The following is a 25,721-nucleotide window of genomic DNA, read 5'->3' on the forward strand; positions in this document are numbered from 1 at the left end:
TTTTAGTTACTGGAAAATCAACATCTAAATTTTGAGATTAAAGATAAAAATATCAAAATTTTAATAATACAATAATTAAAAACTAAAAAGTTAGTTTCTATTTTGATTATTTTTATTGATTAAAATTTACTTTCTAAAAAAATTAAAAATTACTAGAAAATAATTTCTAATTACATTTTAACAAGGCATGGGTTATTATTATTTTATATTTAATTAATTTCTGATAATACTAGTAAAATTATAATAAACAGTCAATTTATTTATTTATAGTAACATTTTCAAAACGGTTGCAATATTATGGTTAATATTACTTATAATAACGTTTTTAAGAAAACATTACTGTAGGATGTATATAGTAACAGTTTTAGTAAATGTGACTACACAAATGTTACTAAAGCCAGGAAATCCTGTAGTCAATATATATGATAACATAAATATCTCTCTTCGTACACACATATAATTACAATGTTTAAAATTAAGTTATAATAATAATTGTTCTTATCAAGAATATGAGGCGAGTCTTTGGATAGGTAACAAGTTAATAAGAAAGTTAAGACCTTATACGAGAGGGATTAAGTATATGAGAGTATGTATTCTTTGAAAATATTAGATATATTTATAAGATCTTTTGGATTTTGGTTTCATATGGTAAAATATGTAATATAATATCAAACAATATCATTAAAATAACGACTTATCTCAAATAAGCAATAATAATAATAATAATAATAATATTTTGATGTCTGACTTGATATGCCAAATATCTTGTAAATATTTAATATCAAGATCAAGAAATATCAAGACATAATCAAACTACCGAGATTTGTCATGATTACTGTTAATAATGAATATTTGTCTTCAATAAATGTATCTAATAATATTTTGTAGTCTTTTTGGTGATGAGGCTAATTTGACCTTAATTATTAGACTCTCTTACTTAGCATCATCTATTAGGCCAGACAATAATAATTAAATCTTAATACATAAATTTAAACTATAACAATTGTAAGAGAATATGTTGTTATCACTCGAACTTAGTTTAAAGAATAACTAGTGCTATACCGGGTGGTGTGTTTTTTTTTTATTTAATTTTGTATTTGTAAAATAAAAAATATTAATTATCTTTTGTAATTAATCATATATATATATATATATATATATATATATATATAATTGTACATTATTATTGTTTATACGAATAATAATAATAATAAATATTGTACTTAGATATTATTATAATTAGTATAGATCAATATTATTTTAATTTTTGTAGTTATATTTTTAATGGAGTAATTCAAATTTGGTTACATACAAATTTAGATATTTTTTAATATAAATAAATTTATATTATATTTTTTAATGGATTGCTTTAAAATTGTTTAGAAATAATCATAAATATCTTTTTAGTTAAATAACAAAATATTATGTTTTTTAATTGCTTATTAATAAATAAATTGGTTAAGTTATGGTTATTTTGATTATGCTATTTATATATTAAAATGTCATATGATTATTGGTTATTATAATCTTTGACGGATATATTAATTAAAAGTTTAACTATAGTTGCAAATGTGAGGAATTGTTTTTTTTCTTTTAATATTTTGAGTACAGAATTACAAATATTGAAAATAATAGATGGAAAATGATGTTTAAAGAGGGAAAAAACTGGAAAAAAATAATAATTTCATGACTATATCAAGAAGATTGTGCACGAAAGAATACCAAAATTTATAACCTTGTTTTAATCCTAAAAAAATAAATTTGTTTGTATATAATATGAAGATGTAATAGATAAGAAGAACAATAATAATAACCGTATAAAAATAATTAAATATCTCATACAAGTACTTTTAGAAATATTAATAATAATAATAATAATAATAATATAGTGTAAATTTATTATAGATTATGAATCTCGTACAAAATAATAATAATAATATGAAAAAATTTAAATAATTATTCACATGTATCTTTTGCAACAAAATAATTAAAAATATTATTATTATTTTATACTAACATTTTAAATAAAAATAATAAAGTGTAATAAATATTTCTAATTTTAAATAAATATAAATTCAACTTCCAATTAGTAATAACATATTAACATTATTATTATTAATAATAATAATAATAAATATAAAATAATTGAAGTTGAGCTTAAAATTTATGAATAGAAACGCATGGAATATATATATCCACTGCTAAACTAAAATGTAAACATAATAACAATAATAATATAATAATGATGATAGTGTAGACATAATAATAATAATAATAATAATAATAATAATAATAATAATAATAATAATAATAATAATAATAATAATAATAATAATAATAATAATAATAATACAAAGTAATATTAATATTAATAATAATAGTAATAGTAATAGTAGAATAATATCAATACTAATAACAATAATGAATATTCATTAGTACTAGTAATAGTAATATATTATTAGTTACGTGAAGAAAAAAATATTATTGTATAATTAAAAAATATAATTAAACTTTTGAGTTATTCATTACATATGTGGTATTAAAATGAAATATGTATTCACTTTCATTCTTAAAGTAAAATGTATATATTTTACATTATGAATCCCGCACAAAGTAAACACATAATCAAGTCGAGGTTGATCTTAAAATTTGTTAATAGAAACACTCGTAAATAAAAATAACTTTAATTAATATTTAAAAATAATAATAATAATAATAATAATTATTATTATTATTAATTGCAGTATATAAATTAAAAGATTTCAAAAGGTATGGAATAAAAAAATATCAGTATTATCAACTATAAATAAAAACTTCATTCATAATTAAATAAATTTAAAATAATTAATGGAATAAACTAATTTATAAAAAAAAATAGAAATTAATGATATAATTATTAATTGCAACTGTATATATTTAAAAGATTTCAAAAAATATGGAATGTCGTATAAAAATAAAATGTAAATATATCATGTATTATGGATGTCGTATAAAACAATAATAATGAATAGTAACATCACTACTAATAATACTAATTATTCATTAAATCAAATCATATTAATATTAATAGTAGTAATGTAATATTAGTTAAGTGAAGTAAAACAATATTCTTGTATAATTAAAATTTGCACCGTATAAATGAAATGTCTACACATGGTAATGAAATAAACTAATTTATAAAAAAAAATTAATGATATAATTATTAATTGCAACTATATATATTTAAAAGATTTCAAAAAATATGGAATTAAAAACAATCCATTCATGATTAGAAAACTAAAAGCAATTAATAAAATTAATTGATCAAATATTAAAAAAATTAGAAAAAAATCTTATAATTATTGATTATAAAAATAAGATGTAAACATATCATGTATTATGGATCCCGTACAAAATCATAATAATGATAATAATGAATAGTAACATTACTACTAATAATACTAATTATTCATTAAATCAAACCATATTAATATTAATAGTAGTAATGTAACATTAGTTAAGTGAAGTAAAACAATATTTTTCTATAATTAAAATTTGCACCGTATAAATGAAATGTCTACACATGATAATGAAATAAACTAATTTATAAAAAAAAATTAGAAATTAATGATATAATTATGAATTGCAACTGTATATATTTAAAAGATTTCAAAAAATATGGAATTAAAAACAATCCATTCATAATTAGAAAATTAAAAGCAATTAATAAAATTAATTGATCAAATATTAAAAAAATTAGAAAAAAAATCATATAATTATTGATTATAAAAATAAGATGTAAACATATCATGTATTATGGATCCCGTAAAAAATAATAATAATGATAATAATGAATAGTAACATTACTACTAATAATACTAATTATTCATTAAATCAAATCATATTAATATTAATAGTAGTAATCTAACATTAGTTAAGTGAAGTAAAACAATATTCTTGTATAATTAAAATTTGCACCATATAAATGAAATGTCTACACATGATAATGAAATAAACTAATTTATAAAAAAAGTTAGAAATTAATGATATAATTATTAATTGCAACTCTATATATTTAAAAGATTTCAAAAAAAATATGGAATTAAAAACAATCCATTCATAATTAGAAAACTAAAAGTAATTAATAAAATTAATTGATTAAATATTAAAAAATTAGAAAAAAATCATATAATTATTGATTATAAAAATAAGATGTAAACATATCATGTATTATGAATCCCGTACAAAATAATAATAATGTTAATAATGAATAGTAACATTCTTCATTTCTAAAAGTAATATATATTAAAAATGCATATGCACAATCATTTCTAAAATGAAATGTATTCATTAGGAATATATACAAAACAATAATAATAAGATAATAATAATAATAATACTAAATATTTTATTTATTGATTCAAATAATAATAACAAAAATACTAATAATTATGATAGCAATTGCCAATTAAAACTTCATTTGTAATTAAAGAAATTGAAACAATTAAAGAAATCAATTAATTGAGAATAAATCTTTAGAAACTAATCATATAATTATTAATTACAAATGTATAAGTTTAACAGATTTCAAATTGTATGGAATAAAAAAAATTCATTCATAATTAAAACATTAAAAACAATGGATGAAATTAATTGGTCACTTCATGAAAATAGATTATTATACAGACAACATCACATAATCCACTTGGAAAACCCTCTATTCTAGAATAGAAGAAAAATACATAAAAAAAATGTATTAACTTGCTTATATCTTGTAAAAAATCTAAATATATTGATATTTTAACTAAAGAATAACACATTTATAATATTTTAAAACAATGCAAAAATGTTAACTCTTTCGAAATTCTTATTGTATGTTATTAACCATACACAATATAATGTTGTTGTAAATAATATACATTTTTTTAATTAATACATTCCAAATTGTATTTTTATAACATTGGATTCAACAATTAAATTTTTTAAATTTTAGATATACTTTGAATCATCCTAATTCAATATGTTATCTTTTTTTTCTAAATAAACTCGTAAGAATAAGAAATACGTATTATTATCATCTTTAGTGTGTGAAAATAAGAAATTAAGTACTAAACATTTGATATTGTTAACCTAATATATTTCTTTTCTTTTACCAATTATGCAGTAAAACACAAATATTGGGATTTAAAAAAATAAAACCTGGATCACACAATGTGCTAAACACAAATGTATTCATCTCACAAAATAATAATAACAAATACATTTCAGTGGTGTAATTTTGTATGAACATAATAAGTTTTAGCTTCCTACACAAACCAAAGTAATACACTTTACCAATATTTATTTAAAACATAAATACAACTTTTTTCATGAATAAATTATAACGGAAAATCATAAAATTCCACCAAAAACAAAAATAGAACAAATGAATTGTCCTAAAACAACAATTACTCTTTGAGGAGAAAGAATAATATCTTTAAGTATGGGGAAGCTTTATGATTTTCTGTCCTCTTAAATCTTCAACAATCTTTGTGAAAACCTCAAACTTCTTGATCTCCTCTACTGCAACCTTCACAACATTATACTTCATTACAAATTTCACATTCTGTTATACAGATTAAATCTCAATTTTCAAATGATCAATGAGGACTCAAATGTTGTCTAAGTTCTTTATAGTCTGAAATTATAAAAACAAACAATCACAATATTGTACTACAAAACAAAGTATATGCATATTACTTTTTTTCTTATAAGTATAATGTTAGGAACAAGGCAATAGAGGAAAGAATAAAGGAGAGAAAAATAGACACAGAGAATTTAACGTGGTTCGGCGTACGATGTGTATGCCTACGTCCACGACTACACTAGGAAGTATTTGTATTTCTGGTGTATCTTAAAGCTTTACATAGAGTCTCTTATATAGTAAAATAGAGAACCACATCTCACTATTCTAAGCGATGTGGGACTAAATCAAGCACCATAATACTAACAATTCTCCCACTTGGGGTTTGATTTACATTACCACCTAGTGTAGTACCTTCATCATCAATTTTCTCGAAGGCCAGTTGAGGCAATGCAAACCCTCAACTTAGTTGTTGTGACAGTCTTGGTCAACATATCAGCTGGATTCTCTACACCTGGAATCTTCAACAAAATCAAATCTCCATCATTTATCAAGTTTCTGATAAAATGATACTTCAATTCAATGTGTTTGCATTTGGAGTGAAGAATTGGATTTTTAGTAAGACAAATGGCACTTTGACTGTCACTGAACAATGAAGGTTCATCTTGCCCTTTTCCTAATTCTTTTAGAAGATTCTTCAACCATATCATCTCTTATGTTGTTTCTGAGATAACTATATATTCAGCTTCAGTGGTTGAAAGGGAGACTCTTCCTTGAAGTTTGGACTTTCAATTGATAGCTGTGCCACCCAACGTAAAAATATAACATGTTGTGCTCTTTCTGCCATCCAAATCACCTCCCAAATCTGCATCAGAAAACCCCTGTAAAGTGAGATTACTTCTTTTAAAGGACAAATGCATCTTTGAAGTGCCCTTCAAATATCTCAATATCCACTTCACGCCTTCCTAATGCTCCTTTTCGGGATTGGATAGAAACCTGCTCACAACTCCCACTGCATGTGCTATATCAGGTCTGGTGCAAACCATAGCATACATCAAGCTCCCTACTGCAGATGCATATGGCACTTTAGACATGTGATTTTCTTCTTCCTCTGTCTGAGAAGATTGCCTTTTTGAGAAATTTAAGTTAGTTCCCAAAGGTGTATTCCTGGTTTTGGCATTTCCAACATTGAACCTGCTAAGCAACTTTTCTATATATTTTTCCTGAGATAAATTTAGAATACCTTTAGATCTATCCCTGGAAATTCTCATACTAAGAATTTGCTTGGCTGAACCAAGATCCTTCATTTCAAAATTTTCTGACAATTGTTTCTTCAACCTGATAATTTCTGCCATATTAGCACCAACAATCAACATGTCATCAACATATAAGGCAAGAATGATATAACTATCAACATATTTCTTCACGTAACAACAATGATCTTCTTCACATCTGTGAAATCTTAAGTTTCTCATAAACTCATTAAACTTCTTATACCATTGTTGCGGTGCTTGTTTCAACCCATACAAACTTTTATGAAGCTTGCATACAAGATTCTCTTTGCCTTGTACTTCAAAACCTTTTGGTTGTGCCATAAAGATTTCTTCCTCAAGATCTCCATGTAGGAATGCAGCTTTCACATCTAACTGGTCCAGATGAAGATTTTCTGCAGCTACTATACTCAAGATAACTCTGATGGTAGTCATCTTGACAACAAGAGAGAAAATTTCTGTGAAGTCAATTCCTTGTCTCTGTTGGAACCCTTTCACTACGAGTCTGGCCTTATATCGTTTGCTGCCATCTAGTTCTTCTTTTAACCGATAGACCCACCTGTTTTGCAAAACCTTCTTTCCTTCTGGAAGCTTGGTTAAAGACCATGTCTTATTCTTCTGAAGAGACTTTATCTCATATTCCATTGCTAGCTCCCACTTAATAGATTCACCTCCCTGCATAGCCTCAGCAAAATGCTCTGGCTCACCAGCATCAGTCAACAACAAGTAATGCAATGAAGGGGAGTACCTTTATGGTGCTACAGTTGTTCTGCTAGACCTTCTAGTCGGTAATTCAGGAGTTACTGACTCTACTATCTGTTCAGGTTCTGACCCAAACTCTGACTCGGGCTCTGACTCAAGCTCTACTTCTGTATTCTACCTTCTGTTGGCTACATCACTTTCTGAAATTTCTTCTAATGATACTTGCTCTGGCTTTTTATTTGCATTTGCAAATTCTGCAGTCCTGTCCTTATAGAACATGTTTTCATTAAAAGTAACATTTCTACTTCTGATAATTTTCTTGTTTTGGTCATCCCAAAACCTGTAGCCATACATGTCAGATCCATAGCCAATGAAATAGCATCGCTTTGCCTTAGGGTCCAATTTATCTCTACTATTAGAGTTCAACAAAATATATGAAGCACAACCAAAAACTTTCAGATGTGAAAGATTTACCTCATTTTCAGACCATACTTCTTCAGGTAACTGATAGCCTAAAGGAACTGATGGTCCTGTGTTTATGAGATAGGCTGTTGTGCTTATTGCATCTGCCCAAAATACCTTGGGTAATCCTGACTGGATTCTCATACATCTTGCTCTCTCATTCAAGGTTCTGTTCATTCTTTCTGCCACACCGTTTTGTTCTGGTGTTCCTGGAACCATCTTGATCATTCTGATCCCATTCTCTGAACAAAACTCCTTGAATTGATTACTGTCATATTCTCCACCATTATCATATTTCAAACATTTAATCTTTAAACCTGTTTGAGTCTCAATCTCCTGTTTCTACCTTTTAAACACAGAAAACACATCAGATTTATTTTTAAGAAAATAAACCCATACCTTTTTTGTAGAGTCATCAATGAAGGTTACGTAATACTGTGAACCTCCAAGAGATTTCACTAGAGTTGGCCCCCAAACATCTGTATGCACTAGTGCTAGTCTTTCAACTTTAGACGACTTACTTGTTTTGGAGAAGCTAACCTTTTTCTGCTTTCCAAAGATACAATGTTCGCAAGGTCCAACGTCAACATGCTTCAAGTTAGGTATTTTACCTTTTGAGACCATGAGCTTCACTCCTTTCTCACTCATATGCCCAAGCCTCTGATGCCACAAAGAGGAACTGTTGCCAACTTCTGCAACTGATATCATATCCTCATCTGCAATCATGTAAAGAGATCCTCGCTTCTTTCCACGAGCAACAACAATATTACCTTTCATTACTTTCTAGTGTCCATCTCCAAAGGTGGTGTAATGCCCCTCATCATCCAACTGCCCTATAGATATTAAGTTTCTCTTTAAGGCTGGAATATGTCTGGCATTCTTCAAAGTCCACACACTTCCATTAGAGGTTCTGATATTGATATCACCTTTTCCTATAATATCAAGAGATTTTCCATCAGTTGCTGCATTTGCTGATTGATCATTGTCTTGCCTCTTGTTGTTGTTGTTCTTCCTTGGAGCCTTACATTGGTTTATAAAATGACCCCTTTTCTGACAATTCCAACAAGTGATATCATTCCAGAATTTTGGTTTTGATTTCTCTCTAGACTTTGATCTGCCTCGGCCTTGATTACGACCTTTCTGGCTACTTCTTCCTCTAGTTTCAGTACTCAATGCTGAACCAGAACTAGAACTGGAAGATTCCCCTAAACTTTTCCTGCAAACATCTTCGCTTAAGATCAAGTCACGAATGTTATCAAGCTTCAACTTACTATTACTTGCAGAATTACTAACTGCAGTAACAGTTGCACTCCAACTTTTCGGAAGAGATGATAAGAAAATTAATGCTTTCACCTCATCATCAAGTGTTATCTGCACTGATGTCAACTGCGTAATAATTGTATTGAATTCACTAATATGATTAGTAATCGAGTTACCTTCACCCATTTTTAGGTTGACTAGCCTGCGAATCAAATACACTTTATTGGCTGCAGATGGCTTCTCATACATATTTGACAATGCCTTCATCAAATCTACGGTTGTGTTCTTGTTCATGATGTTGAACGCAACATTCTTGGCTAATGTCAACCGGATCACACCGAGTGTCTGCCTGCCGATCTAACAAATCCCATTCTGCCTGCTCCATGTTAGTTGGCTTCTGCCCTGTTAAGGGTAGATACAACTTCTTCTGATACATGTAGTCCTCTATCTGCATCTTCCAGAACCCGAAGTCACTGCCATCAAACTTCTCAATCCTCACCTTCCCTTCTTCCAATGCCATTGCTCTTGCTGCTTTGACGAAAGCTCCTGCTGCTTTTGACCAAAGCTCCTGCTGCCTTTGACCAAAGCTCCTGCTGCGGCTTTTGACCAAAGCTCCTACTGTGGCTTTTGACCAAAGCTCCTACTGCCTTTGACCAAAGCTCCTGTTGCGGCCTTTGACCAAAGCTCCTGCTGCGGCTTTTGACCAAAGCTCCCACTACTTCTCTAAACTGAGATCCCCAAGAAGAAAAAAATAGAAACCAAATCTTTTCTGATGTGGAAGATCAGACAATGTTGCAACCACAGAGCATACTAAGAAAAATGGCTCTGATACCAATTGTTAGGAACAAGGCAATAAAGGAAAGAATAAAGGAGAGAAAAATAGACACAAAGAATTTAACGTGGTTCGGCGTACAATGTGTATGCCTACGTCCACGACTGCACTAGGAAGTATTTGTATTTCTGGTGTATCTTAAAGCTTTACATAGAGTCTCTTATATAGTAAAATAGAGAACCACATCTCACTATTCTAAGCGATATGGGACTAAATCAAGCACCATAATACTAACATATAATACAAACTTAAAACCATAAAAGACGATGCATAAAAACAAATTCAAACACAATACATAATGAACTTAAAACCATGAAAGACCATGCATATAAACAAATTCAAACACAATACACAATACAATAACACAATAAAAGAACTTATAACCTACTTATCCACTGGAATATGGAGCTCAAGCTTACAATATTCAAAACTAATATAACTTTCCAATGACTTAACATTTTTTTTTCAAAAACAACTACCAAAAGTTACTATATAATGCCATACCACCATATTTTCATAAAGAACTCCATAATATATTGTAATGACATTCATTCAATAATAAATTCCATCAAATCATAATTATCTAATCAAATCCACAATTTATATTAATTATTAATACAATTGAACAACTAAATCATATTAATGTCAAGAAAATAAAAGAAAAAGAACATGTTACCTGCTTATTGAATGCAATATGGAACTAAAGTTGTAAGATAACCTGCTTGTTGACTGCAATATGGAATTAAAATTGTAAGAGTTAAAAACAAAAGTTAATAGCCAAAACATACTAATAAACAATACAACTATACTAAAGCATTAAAAAAATATACTAACATTTACTCGGTGTTCAACATACACACAAGCATCTCAACAACTTACATGCTACCCAAAGTACAACCAAACCCGCAAACACAATATTATGACACAGAACAATCAAAATTCCATAACAGAACCAACTATAACATAGAACATAAACTATTACATTGAAAAATGGAAAACCTTATGCAATCATTCCCACATTTCCTTCCTTTGGATCCATTATTGTTTATGAAATATTAAAAATATTGGGAGAACTTAAGAAACCCACCATGGACTCCAACATAACCAATAGAACAAAAAAGCAGAAACACAAAATCGATCATCCAATAACAAAACAAATAGTATGCTCCTGAAATATATGAATCCACACAAATCAACAAACAATTAAAAAAATTAATTAAAAATCATTTATTTCTAGTTTGCATGGAATGAAAATGGAAACTTGAAACATAAAATTCAGAGATCAACAAAGCTATTACCTTCCAAATCCAATCAAGTATGTCCCTCCTAACATCCAATAACAAATAGTATGCTCCTGAAGTATATGAATCCACACAAATCAACAAACAATTAAAAAAAATAATTAAAAATCATTTATTTCTAGTTCGCATGGAATGAAAATGGGAACTTTGAAACATAAAAAATCAGAGATCAACAAAGCTATTACCTTCCAAATCCAATCAAGTATGTCCCTCCTAACACCCAAATCCAACTTCCCACTTTTCAGCCTTTGCAAGTAATCAATCCTCAGAAAATGCAAGTACTCTCAAAAAAATTGAAAAACAACAAATTGATATATAAAATAAATTTAATAAAAAAAATATAAACAAAAATGTTACCTTTTCATCCAAGAACTATTTTGTTGCTTTGTGTTCGTCAAATGAAAAAACCCTAAACATCGAAGAACCTATTAAAGCATATATTAAGTTTAAGAAACAAAAGATTAAACAACTAATAAACAAAATGGATCATCCAATAACAAAACAAATAGTATGCTCCTGAAATATATGAATCCACACAAATCAACAAATAATTAAAAAAATTAATTAAAAATCATTTATTTCTCGTTTGCATGGAATGAAAATGGAAACTTGAAACATAAAATTCAGAGATCAACAAAGCTATTACCTTCCAAATCCAATCAAGTATGTCCCTCCTAACATCCAATAACAAATAGTATGCTCCTGAAATATATGAATCCACACAAATCAACAAACAATTAAAAAAAATAATTAAAAATCATTTATTTCTAGTTCGCATGGAATGAAAATGGGAACTTTGAAACATAAAAAATCAGAGATCAACAAAGCTATTACCTTCCAAATCCAATCAAGTATGTCCCTCCTAACACCCAAATCCAACTTCCCACTTTTCAGCCTTTGCAAGTAATCAATCCACAGAAAATGCAAGTAATCTCAAAAAAATTGAAAAACAACAAATTGATATATAAAATAAATTTAATAAACAAAATATAAACAAAAATGTTACCTTTTCATCCAAGAACTATTTTCTTGTTTTGTGTTCGTCAAATGAAAAAACCCTAAACATCGAAGAACCTATTAAAGCATATATTAAGTTTAAGAAACAAAAGATTAAACAACTAATAAACAAAATTGATCATCCAATAACAAAACAAATAGTATGCTTCTGTAATATATGAATCCACACAAATCAACAAACAATTAAAACAATTAATTAAAAATCATTTATTTCTAGTTTGCATGGAATGAAAATTGAAACTTGAAACATAAAATTCAGAGATCAACAAAGCTATTACCTTCCAAATCCAATCAAGTATGTCCCTCCTAACATCCAATAACAAATAGTATGCTCCTGAAATATATGAATCCACAAAAATCAACAAACAATTAAAAAAATAATTAAAAATCATTTATTTCTAGTTCGCATGGAATGAAAATGGGAACTTTGAAACATAAAAAATCAAAGATCAACAAAGCTATTACCTTCCAAATCCAATCAAGTATGTCCCTCCTAACACCCAAATCCAACATCCCACTTTTCAGCCTTTGCAAGTAATCAATCCTCAGAAAATGCAAGTAATCTCAAAATAATTGAAAAACAACAAATTGATATATAAAATAAATTTAATAAACAAAATATAAACAAAAATGTTACCTTTTCATCCAAGAACTATTTTCTTGTTTTGTGTTCGTCAAATGAAAAAATCCTAAACATCGAAGAACCTATTAAAGCATATATTAAGTTTAAGAAACAAAAGATTAAACAACTAATAAACAAAATTGATCATCCAATAACAAAACAAATAGTATGCTCCTGAAATATATGAATCCACACAAATCAACAAACAATTAAAAAAATTAATTAAAAATCATTTATTTCTAGTTTGCATGGAATGAAAATCGAAACTTGAAACATAAAATTCAGAGATCAACAAAGCTATTACCTTCCAAATCCAATCAAGTATGTCCCTCCTAACATCCAATAACAAATAGTATGCTCCTGAAATATATGAATCACACAAATCAACAAACAATTAAAAAAATAATTAAAAATCATTTATTTCTAGTTCGCATGGAATGAAAATGGGTACTTTGAAACATAAAAAATCAAAGATCAATAAAGCTATTACCTTCCAAATTCAATCAAGTATGTCCCTCCTAACACCCAAATCCAACTTCCCACTATTCAGCCTTTGCAGGTAATCAATCCTCAGAAAATGCAAGTAATATCAAAAAAATTGAAAAACAACAAATTGATATATTAAATAAATTTAATAAACAAAATATAAACAAAAATGTTACCTTTTCATCCAAGAACTATTTTGTTGCTTTGTGTTCGTCAAATGAAAAAACCCTAAACATCGAAGAACCTATTAAAGCATATATTAAGTTTAAGAAACAAAAGATTAAACAACTAATGAATAACAATGTTATTAGACCAATATGTCAATCAAAAAAAAGGAAAAAGTAAAAGTTGAAAATCAAACCTATATATCATACCTTTTAACTGAAAAAAAAATATGAGCAAGCCTTTCGACTTGAGGACAAAGAAGATAATAAGAAAAAGGAGATCTGAAAGGTTTGGAAGGGATTGCAGAGGAAGAGTTGGAAGGGAGCCACGAACCAAAAATAAAGGTGAAAGGTTTGGAAGGTCCGAAAGTAACCATAAACCTGGTAAAGGAAGGAGAAGAATTCATAAATCGAGAATGAGTGCTGCAAATGGTGCAGATCGCAAGTGGTGTTTGGGTGGTCTGAATGTATTTAGGGTTTTCGTTTTAGGGGGAAAGATCAGAGGGAGTGTAAATGGGAATTTTGGAATCTGATATTTGAATTTGAATTATGTCATCAAAGCTCATAAATGCAGACATGTCCATAATCACGACTGACGAATTCAGATGCATTTAAAAGTGGGCGAAATTACCAAATACCCAAACACAAATTCACTACGGAGCAGAAAACAGGGACAAAACAGTAATAACGTTTTCAACTACTTAAACCATTCCAACAGGGTACCAAAATGACGAAAAAGCCTATTTATTGGACACGTGTCAGATAATTAGATAGGGGTGTTACGGTAATATCCCTAGTAGTTTGTTTTCTTAGTTTTTAAGTAGATAAAATAGGTTATATAACTTGTTTATAATTTAAATATATAAATAAGATAGATTAAATGGTACTTTTTAATATTTTATAATTTTGTATTTTGCATTTAAATTTAAAATTCTCTTATGTATTTTTTTTAACTCATTTCGTTCTTTCTAAAGAAAAACATTAAATAGAATAAAACATGTGATTCACATAATATTATTAATATAATTATTCTTTAATCAATCTAAATAATATTTTTTATAACTTCTATTATCAATTTTCAAAGAATTCGTGAAAAATATATTTTTTAAATATAATATGATTAATATCTTATCATTATTTTAATAGATAAATTTAGTGTAACGTATTATCATTTTATCTCATTTATAAATAAGAGAAAAGAAAGGAAAAAGGGAAAGCATTAGAGTACATTTGTGTAGTGAGTTGGAAAGGAAGAAAGCGTTAAAAGAAGAAACAACAATGGGCAAATAGAATGTGAATTGGTGAAGTGAGTTGATTCCGCTGTTGAAATATAAAGTTTTAAGAAATTTGATTTCTATAATCTTTGAACCGTTCTTGAGTGATTTGATGTAATTCAAGATTGTGTTTCTATCTATACTACTTATTGGAATCAATCTTGATAAGTTTCATAAACTGTTTGAGTTAATTTTCAAATTCGCATTTCTGTAAAATTCCCAATATTTCAATTGACTGTTTTGATATTTTGATTTGTTGAAATATACTCCTCCGTTATATGTTTAATGAAATCAATTTGTTATTTTTGTTTTTAACCGATTGAAAGTGTACAGTTCAACAGTAATTACATTCTTATTTTATGGTTGGTATGGTTCAATCAAAAGGTGTTTTAATAAATATAAAAGTAATCAAAGATTTCAAAAAACTAATTCAATCCCCCCTTTGTTGCTAATTACCCATTTCACTACTTACAAAGATGGACCAACCAAAGCATAAAGTAAGGATGGAGGGCCAAGCTTACAATCGAGATGGGTTGATGTGACCCCACCAAGCCCAATTGCACCTTCAAGCTCAAGCCCAAGCCCATTAAAAGGCCAATAACAAGAAGTATGATGAAGAAGATTCAAATGGGCCTCCCAATAGATGGACACAAATCTAATGGGCTTGTCACATTATTTTCATGGGCCAAAGAAATCAACAAGACTTGAAGAAGTGCATCAAAGCCCAATAGAATAGATTTTAAATTGGGCCAATGTTTGGCCTTCTAAAATATAAGAAAACAATGACCTCTGGAAAAGACCCAAATACTCCATCTTAAATTCCTGATAGCTGTCCCATTTTTAGGTTTTTTGGTAACTTTCCTTCTTCTCAAGGATGGTCCGTGATCTGGCTATTTTCATTCCCATTTCTGACGAATCTAACCCTCTTATAAAGCTTCCATTTTGCTTAATTGTGTGGCCGAAGAAGTAATTTTTACTTTCCCGCCTGTTTGATTGTTGGATGGAGGGAGTACTGCATGATTTGATTGATGTTCATGCATTAATTACTGAGCTCACTTTCTTTGTAATAAAACTTGAATCTGTATTTTAAAAATGGTTTCAGTTGGGTTCTTTTGTTCTTCTACATTTCTTCTTCTCCGTCCCCTAGTATCTTACCCCAGTTTCTTAAGGTATTCCATTTCTTTGCTTTTTGTGGTTGAGTGTTTCGTTTTTGTGTTTTCTGAATTTGGTTATGTGTTTGTGTTTGTTTTTTCCGTTTAATATTTGTTGTTATTTTTTTTTTTTCAGTTTTGGATGTTGGGATTATTTATGTTTGTTGTCTTTTTAGTTTTCAGTTTTGTTTGTCTTTTTATGTTTGGTTCAATTTGTGATTTTTTAGTTTCGTTCGTTTGTTTTTGTTGTTTTAGTTTTGTATGTTTTACCAGGTATGTATTCCGTGTTTTTGAGTTTGATGAGTTATGGCATTTGTTTGTTCTTTCCGTTTAAGAGTTGCTGTTAGTTTTTTCAGTTTCTGTGGTTGGTGTTATTTACGTTGTTTGTCTTTTAACTTGGTGTAGATTGTGTTTGTTTCTTCTGATGGCGAGAAAACTTGATATGATCAAAGATATTGATGATAAGAAAGAAACATTGAAGCTTGCTGTTAGAGTCAAAGACTTGTGGTTTGTTCAAAACCGGGATAACAATCGTCATATGGAGTTGATTCTTTTGGATCAAAAGGTAATGAAATTGTGTTGTTGTTTTATGTGTTGTTTTTTTTATGCTTTTTGTTTTTTTTCAGGGTGATATGATTCCTGCGATGGTAAACAAGGAAGATTTAGGTTTGTGGGAAGAAAAAGTGGTAGAGGGTCAAACCTATATAATGCATAACTTTAAGATATTGAAGAATCAAGGACAATTTTGGGTATGTGAACATCCTTACAAATTGTTGCTCATTGGAGCAACAACTATAAAACAACAACCAATTTCAAGTATTCCACTGAACATTTACAACTTCAAAAGTATTGAAGATATAGTGGATGGAAATTACTTTGCTGATCTGGTGTATGGTATGTACATATGATGTTGGTTTTTGGAATTTAGTGTATAAAGATTATGATTTTAATGAATTGTTATTATTTCTTTTAGATATTATTGGAGTGGTTGATAATGTGAGGTGTAATCCCCAGTCGAAGAATGTTATCTTTCATATAAGGGATTTGAGGTTAGTAATTATTTACTATGTTTTTTAATATTGTTGTATTATCATTTAAGACTTGATATTTTTAAACTATTGTCGTGTCTTTTATAGTTCTATAGTCATTGGGTGTACGTTGTGGGATTCATATTACTTCAAATTTATGAGTAATTGGAGGGGTGAACCAGATTCCTATCTTCTTGTCGTTATGTTGACGCGAGCTAAGATTAATACGTGTTCAGGTTTGTCCATTTTATTTCAATGTTTTGTGGTTTTTTTCTGCTGATTTTGTTGTTAATTTAGGACGGTGGCCAGTGTCAATATTGAATTCCTGGAATGGTTCCAAGCTTTTAATGGGCGAAGAATGTGTTGAGTTAGTTCGATTCAAGGAGCAATTGATAGAGTATGTGTTGGTATAATCTAAAATTTTAAGATATTTGTAGAGATATCGAAAAGACTCCCTGAACGTTTTTAGTATATACGTTGCCGCCAAAATTGACACCCACATATTTTTTCAACAAAGTAATCATTAAATTATTTCAAATATTTTTCCTTTCAGCTTTTATTTTTGGAAACACAAAACGTGTTTTTAAGTGGCTTATTCAAAAAAGTGTTTTCTTATATTTTAGATTCATCTACAACTGATTGAAAAATAAATAAAAACTATATAATTATGTAACAACTTCAGATAATTAAAAAATTGATTGCATGATACTAAATGATTAATCAGATATTGTATCAAATATGATTGAATAAGAATCACGTGCCACATTTCTAAATCACACGTTCGTACTTTTTTCAATTTTTATCTTATATTCAATATCAGATTAATTATACAATAATAACAATAATTTAATTTACTTTTTAAATAGTATAATATTTAATAATTAAAGCAAATAACTACAACAACAATAACATAAAGACGAAAATACACACATCAACAATAACAAACACAAAAAAGGCCTGTGCGTACGCACGGGTCTCATACTAGTTGGTTTAATAATGGTGTAAGACATAAAAAAAAGTGTTACATGTACAAATGGGCTCGACCCACTAAGAGTCTCCCTTAAGCCATGACTTCCTCATGGATCATGCATCCCATGGAGCCAAGTCCACACTCTACCCATGTGCCTCCTTCATCCAAGGGCTAAGAGAGTGTCTTCTTTTCCAAGTCTTCATCCAAAAGCTAGGAAGATGCCTCCTCCTCCAAGCCACCATCCAAGGGTGATGATTAAAGCTTCTTCTCCAAGATTGATCTAAAGGCCAAGAATTAGTCTAACTTTTAGGCTCACATAAAAGCCAAACACAGACCATTTATACATTTTTACTCTTGAATTTTGCAATAGAAGCATAGTGTTGAGAGTACTCCACACTACTACATTTGAGAGTCTTCTTTGCTAAAGGATTGAATCATCTCCTCTAGCCACCTTCCCCTAGCTTTCTCTTAAGCTAAACCTTCAAACACCTTAGTTCAAACCAATGCTTAGCAAGAGCCTTAAACACTTGCTTCCACTCCGTTCCATGAATCACGTCTACTTCATGGAGCTTTCATCCATTCCGCACCAAGAGCTCCACCATTTTGGTATTTAAAGCCACTCAAGCCATTATTCATCATTTGTGTTGGTTTGAGTAAGGTTTCCTTCCATATCTTGTGTTTTTCTTTTCATTTTCGTATTGTTCATCTTTTTTTTTTGTTTCTTCATGTTTCCGTCCTTTTCTACCGATTGTCATTGAGGCTACATGAATCTTGTTGATTCAAATTGTAGTACTCCTTGCTTCAATGGTGAATATGTGTTTTTAGGTTCCATTTTTTTTGTTCCAGCACTTGTTCTTTAATTTCTTGTTGTTTTTTATCATTTTAATCGATGCATCTTTTAATTTTCGGTTCATGATCTTGTGTTTTGTCTTAAGTCATGTTTAAGCATTTTGTTTCATCTTCATTTTTGTTCTCATTTGTTAAATTCTGCACTTGCTTCATGAGAACTAAGTCCTACATCACACATTTGAGCTATGAACTTCAAGTGATGCTTGTGGATGTGTAAGGCAAAGGTCTCACTATTTTTCTTCCATTTCACCGATTGGATTTTGCTTTAGAGTGTCCTAGATGTTCATCTTGATCTATGCTTGATTTTAGATCATAATCAAGCTCCAAATCAAATTGATTTGTCCATTGAACATCTTCCACTTTCAATATGCTTTTGCTTCAGTTTTCAATTTTTTCCACTACACACCTTCTGTTTGAGAAGTGTCACAAGTGACTGAGTGAACCAAATCGTAATCTGATTGTTGCTTCGAAAAGCTAAGTCATAGACGCAAATTATCCAACAAGAACAATTCAATTATGTTGAGAATTGAATTCTATACAAATTTTTGAAGTAGACGCAACTTTCTGCGTTTTTCAGTGCAAATCTGTTGTTTCCACTTGTGTCCTGACGCACACTTTTCTTGTCTGATTTAACTAGAACGTTTCATAGCACCGAATTACTTTCTCATTTTTGCATATTTTTCTTAACATTTGGAAGCAAACTTAGCAAAAAGAATTATTCAAATATGTCTAGTACAAAAAATATGATAAATCTTCAAAGTTAAGGCATCTGTTAGCATTTTCTGGTGCTGTGTTCTCGAGAAAATCACTGTTTAGTGCGTTTTTGGTGTGTTTTGCTTCAAAATTTCAGTGCTCTTGCTCTATACATTTGCTTGTTGATGTGTGTATTCCATATTGACATCAATTGCTTTCATTTGGAGTGGATTAGTTCCCTCAAATTGGCACAAATGCAATGAATATCATAAGCATCTTATGAGCACTGCAGTTTCTGTTTTTCTATTTTCTACTCTATTCTACTACCTTTCTAGGTTCCTTTTGTTGTGCTTCCTTTCATTTCAAGCCTTAATTTCTTGCTTGTCTATTATTCCATATTCATTTTCGTCTTGTTTCATTACGATTCTCTTTGGTTTAGCATTTCTAATTTGCTTTTCTTGCTTTCATCTTTGTGTATTGCCATACAAGTGTTAAGTCTCACGCATTTTGGTTTTGGTTTGAGTGTGCTTTGAATTCTAGCTTAATTTCTTAGCTAGTGGTAGCATCTTAGGTGGTGGATGTGAAGTAATCCTTTAACATTGTGCTTTCATTTGCAAATTCCTTCTCACCCTACACATATATGCAAGATTTGAGCCAATTTTCTTAAAGAGTGTTTGAGTGCTAAGATTTGTGTTTTGGCATAGTTTTTCTTGTTTCTTGTTACCGCTTTTAGTGCAGTTTTTATTGCTCTTCTTGGCCATTTGGTACTTCAATTACAGTGCACAAAGTGCACCAAAGTTGTCCCCATTGGTGTGTGCACAAAGGCCATCAACTAAGGCTTTCTTTACTAGTGGTCAAAGGAGCTCATTGAACCATCATTTTGAAGACTTTTGTTTGGCCATTGTGGCTTGTAATTGTTGCATCTTCATAGTTTACTTCTTTCTCTTCAATTTGGTCACTTATTTTGGCATTTTTAGAGCATCCTAAGTTACCTAATTTTCCTCCCAAAGTTCACTAAATTTTTTGTGTTCTCGGGATTGCTCCTTCTTTGCCATTCTTAGTGAACATCCTTTATTACATTCTAAACTTGTAAGCTTGGCCTACTTAGGTGTCTTGGAGAACCATAAGGTGTTCAATCCCATCTTTTAAGTAAAACCTTTTGATACTATATAGTGAGCATTTTAGTAGTAAGTGTGTTGAAAGTTCTAAGTGCTTTCTCACCTTACTTTAGGCCACATAGCTATATTCATGTGAAACCAAAGTCTCTAATCTTTTGCCATTTAGGGGCCGTTTTTAGTGTTAAATTTCTTTGAGTCTTGTTTGCTTGTTTTGTGCTTAGTGACTCAAGTGATTGTATTTACTTAACACTTAGACAATTGTGTGATCTTTGAAATAATAAACAAGATGTATTTAAAAGTCTCAAAAATGTAAAAGTTTACAACTGATTCAAAAACATAATAAAACTCTAAATAAAATCTCCTATACTGGTCTCGCTCCGGCTCTACACCTCACTAGATCCACCTACAACATCATCTGCTCCCGTATACCGCGTACACGATTATCGCCAAACACAAGCAGATAGGGTGAGCTTACAATAACACTGATATCGCTGTCGTTAGGCGATCAAATTACCACTACTTTAGCAACTTCAGTATTGCCAGTTAGTAGTGAACAAAATAGTTAGGGTTAAGATAACCCTGAGTCGTCTCACAACGAATACGGAATTGATCTCAAATATTTGATTCTTAAAAATGCAATTAAAACTAGCAATTATAAAAATAGGGGTTTTTGATATGCAAAGAAAATGACATGGAAGATTGTAAACACAGTAATAGTAAATAGGTCAATTCCACTGCTTTTTCTAAATAAGATTCTTCATTGGTTATCTAGAGATTATTGTTAAATTAATTATTGTTGTTGTTTTACAAATCAATCAATGTAAAGACTCAATTCATTTGTTGGCATCCTCACTTTTAATCAAAGTACAGTCTCAATTAAAAGTGAGAATTGTTAGATTGTCCATAGTAAATTCAATCAAAGTACAGTCTCAATTAATTTTACTATGCCTAATCATGTCTATTCCTTTGTTTCTTTACCAAATGGAAAACTTAATTAATCAAAGTAAAGTCTTGACTAATTTTAGTTAAAGTAATTACCTCTAATTAAATTAAAGTCTCAATTATTGGCAAAAACTTATTTAATCAAATGAAAGTTTCTAAACAAAATCAAAGTAAAGTCTCAATTTAATTTAAAAACCTTTTAACTCATATGATTAGCATGCATGTAGATTTAAAATCATTATTTTCTATTCGATTAAGAAGCAAAGGACATAGATAAACAAAAACCACAACAATAATCAATATAACAAAACATATAAATTCATCTAACCTCAGAATCCAATTAAGAAATTACAGTGAAATCAACCCTAAAAGCTTAGCCCTCCATGGCTTTGATGGAATACATGATGAAATGAAGGAAAGAAAATAAAAGAAAGAATGAGAGATGTGGTGGAGACGGTATCTGCCAAAACCAGAGAGTTCTAAGTGTCTAAGCTGTAAGTTGTAAAATTGTCAGTTCTTCCTTTTCTGCTCCCTTAAGTCTCTTTATATAGGCTTCCATTGGACTTTGGGCTTTATCTGTCAGTTGCTAAAATCTTTTATTTTTATTTAATTAATTAGCAACTTAATTCCTGTCCAATTTCCAATTCTGCCCCTCTCATTTAACCATATTTGCAGTTTTGACCAGATTTGACTGCTGACTTTGACCAGTTGACCAGAGTTGACCAGTTGACCAGTTTGACTGTCCTATCAGATGCTGACACGTGGCGCAGAGTACTCTCTCTCCAGAATTAGGGTTTGCTGCTCCTTCCTCCCTTGGCTCTACGTGACGGCGCGGCTGACGGCAATGGCGGCTGCTCCGGCTTTTTCTCCGGCGAGGTGTAGTGCAGATCCTAGTGCTGTTCCGTCTTCTTCTCGTTTCACGGTGTTGCAGCAATGAAGTGATGCCAGTTCCGCAACTGCAATGGTTCGAGAGGTGCGCGATGGAGAAGGTGGTTATTGTGTGCTCGCGGTGGCGTTCTGGTTCGCGGAGGTTGCTGTGTGCTCGCTGATGGTTGACAATGGAATAAGATGACGTCGCGATGATGGTGGCGCTGCGGAGAAGACGGAGGCGGCAGATGCAGGTTCGTGGTGGTGGTGCGCGGAGCTGCGATGGAGATGGAGGTTGAAGATGGAGAGGCGGTGGTTGTCGTAGCTGCGCCGTGGTGTGCGGACCTTGCGCTGCAGAGGTTGGTGGTTGCCGGCGGTGGTGTAGGTTGGATGCGCGTTGGTGGAGCCGCAAAACAAGATGGAGATGGTGTAACTGCGGTGGCCAACGAGATTGGCGGCGGCGGCTACCGTGGAGGGTGGAAGGGAAATTAGGGTTAGGGTTTCATGTGTGAGATGGAGGAGATGATGACGTGGCAAGATCTGAGTGGTCAATTTGGTGAGTGGAGGATTATGACACGTGGCGGCTTATGGTTGGCTAATTTTAAAAGGTGGGGATTGCCACATGGCATGATCTGGTTGAGTGGAGTTTAAGTGGTAGGAGGGGTGCAACTTAGTGAAAACTGGGGGTGCAGAACAGGTTTTTGTGGTCAACTTGAGGGAGGAGTGTGCAAATAAAAACTGGGGGTGCATTTAGCTCTTGATTTATTCTTTTTCAGAATTTCTTGATTTTGGACTTATTTTGTAACTTTGAATATTTTAAAATCACACTATTAATTGACCAAAAATAAATTCCAGCTGCATTAACAAATGTTAGAATATCCAATAATATTTTATGCAACTAAAATCAATTTTTACGCCACTTTTACCAAACTTACTCAATAAATCCAATAATCACAAATCCTAATTAAATCAATCTTTAAGCACAGAAAATTCAATTAAATCCCCAAATTTAAATATTAAATGAGGGCAAAAATTTGAACTTACAATAACACAAGCAGATAGGATGAGCTTACAATAACACACCAAAGGAATTTCTATCCTTTGATTCCACACCACATGGCCACCATCATGTTACTCGTGTTCTACGTCTTCTAGTGAATGTCTCAAGATGTGTTGCTACAACACCTATTAGCCACAACTGATAGAGCATGTGCAGGAAACCATGCTACAGATCACACACCGTAATGTCAGGTGGAGTTCCCAATACGAATAACATTCGTAATGTCCTAAGACTACCAAACTCATCAGCTTATTACTTAGGAGAGCAATCTAGTAGACCCAATTCGTACATGCCACAATGTGCACACTCACATCAACAACACTCGCCAACATGAGCCACAATTGAAGAGTTTCTCATGTTCATCTGTGATTCCGAGCCATAACTCAAGAGATGTTATTCCAAGCCACAACTCAAGGAATACCACATGCTTAACCCATATCCCGAGCCACAACTCAAGGGATATGTTCTGAGCCACAACTCAAAGAACAACAACAAGCCGACCTATAAGATATCCTAGAAGCCTTGTAGACCACACACATCAAAGCAAGCAAACACCTTTGCTTCACGGTATCGCTTGACGCAGCACACTAGGCTCCAAGCGCATCAGGCTTTCGGACCGCCTGGCGGGAGACACGTACCGCCATGCGCCAAGCGCCTCAATGCCCATTGATCTGCAGCTATCGCTTGGTGGGATGCTCTCTATTGCCAGGAGCCACGCGTACAGGCTGCCTCTAAATCACCGCTATCGCCTGGCGATCTATCACTACCGCCAGGCGCCGTATCAGTACCTACGCAGTACTTGTTTGGTTCAGGTTCTAGTGCAGTTGCTCACACCCCACTTTTCTCTGCCATTCAACTAAAATGGCATTATCCTAATTCATTAGTGTCAATACCACTTCCAATTATTATAACTCCTCTCATACACATCAATCCACTCAATGTTATCACGTAAAATCACAATGGTTCACACTTATACTTCCATTCCTATTAAGGAATAAAAACTGCCTTTCCCCTCTCCACTTAACACAACACTGATTCAACCTTACCAATTTCTCTGAGTCCATTACCATAGCATATCACCTCCTAACACTTTGCCTCAAACCATGTTCATCTCTGTCGCCAAACGATACATCAAATTCTTAAGCCTTGTGTTACAACCACTTAATTCTTATTGCCGGTGTAGTTGCTATTATGTATCACTATTAATTTAATAGTTTCCCTCTGTTACCATTAAGATCACAGTTTATTACCATTAACTTTCATGTAATTCCTACTCAACCATCAAGATTCTTTTGGCCCATCATTTCCATAAGATGTTTGTACTATTCTCTCCAGAACGCGTCGTTGATTTCTCCCTTTTCTCCTCATGACCAGTCACCAAACCATCATTCTTACCTGCACTGTCGCCTGGCGGCAGATTACGTCCTGCTCGGTAGCACACCAGTTTCTGGAAAAATCACCAAAACCCTAAAATCACAATCCTTCTCGTGTCCCAAATTCGTCCACTCCTGAGCAAAGAGTTCCACTCACGTTTTAAATTAACATCAGACGAGTTCCTCTAAGTCCATTTCACGCTGCAATTAATTCCAAAGCTCACGAATTTCCCACCATTAGGATCCTAGTTCGAGATTATACCATAATCACCCAATTTCCCCTTTATTACACCAAGATTTCACCCTTGTTCACTTCTATTTAATCAATTAATGATCTAAGTACCCTCTCCACCGATCAAAACTTGTCGAGAAAGCCCAGAACATGAGAATCGAACAATCTTGGCTCACGTCGCCTAGCGGGTCAATCACCACCGCCTGGCATTCATAAGGAAACCCAGAACCTGGGTTGAATAGTATGCGTCGCCTGGCGGCATAAGGCTCACCGCCAGGCGGTTCCTCGTAGGAACCCAGAAACCAAACAAAAATACATGTGTCGCCTGGCGGTAGTTCATTGCCCGCCAGGTGGTTTCTGGGAAATTTCCAGAAATCTAAAAATCAAACTAGAAAACAGGTATTCATGTATAATTATGTCTATATATCATGCAGTTTATTCTTAA

The 25,721-nt window shown here is 31.3% G+C and overlaps 2 long non-coding RNA genes across 3 annotated transcripts; both read right to left on the reverse strand.

Annotated features, from left to right (window-relative positions):
• Positions 1 to 10,775: 10,775 nt before the first annotated feature.
• LOC114183222 lies at positions 10,776 to 13,947 on the reverse strand. 2 transcript variants are annotated; one of them, XR_003604310.1, is made up of 8 exons: positions 13,930 to 13,947; positions 13,732 to 13,783; positions 12,265 to 12,325; positions 12,077 to 12,132; positions 11,788 to 11,855; positions 11,616 to 11,676; positions 11,428 to 11,483; positions 10,776 to 10,858 (listed from the first exon to the last, which is right to left on the reverse strand). It is a non-coding gene; the product is annotated as an uncharacterized LOC114183222 (long non-coding RNA). The 2 variants fall into 2 exon arrangements; XR_003604311.1 differs by lacking the exons at positions 13,732 to 13,783; positions 13,930 to 13,947 and adding an exon at positions 12,437 to 12,449.
• LOC114183223 lies at positions 12,485 to 12,958 on the reverse strand. The gene is made up of 3 exons (XR_003604312.1): positions 12,913 to 12,958; positions 12,726 to 12,781; positions 12,485 to 12,504 (listed from the first exon to the last, which is right to left on the reverse strand). It is a non-coding gene; the product is annotated as an uncharacterized LOC114183223 (long non-coding RNA).
• Positions 13,948 to 25,721: the final 11,774 nt, after the last annotated feature.

The sequence above is a fragment of the Vigna unguiculata genome, chromosome 5 (assembly GCF_004118075.2).
Source record: "Vigna unguiculata cultivar IT97K-499-35 chromosome 5, ASM411807v1, whole genome shotgun sequence".
Lineage (NCBI taxonomy): Eukaryota > Viridiplantae > Streptophyta > Magnoliopsida > Fabales > Fabaceae > Vigna > Vigna unguiculata.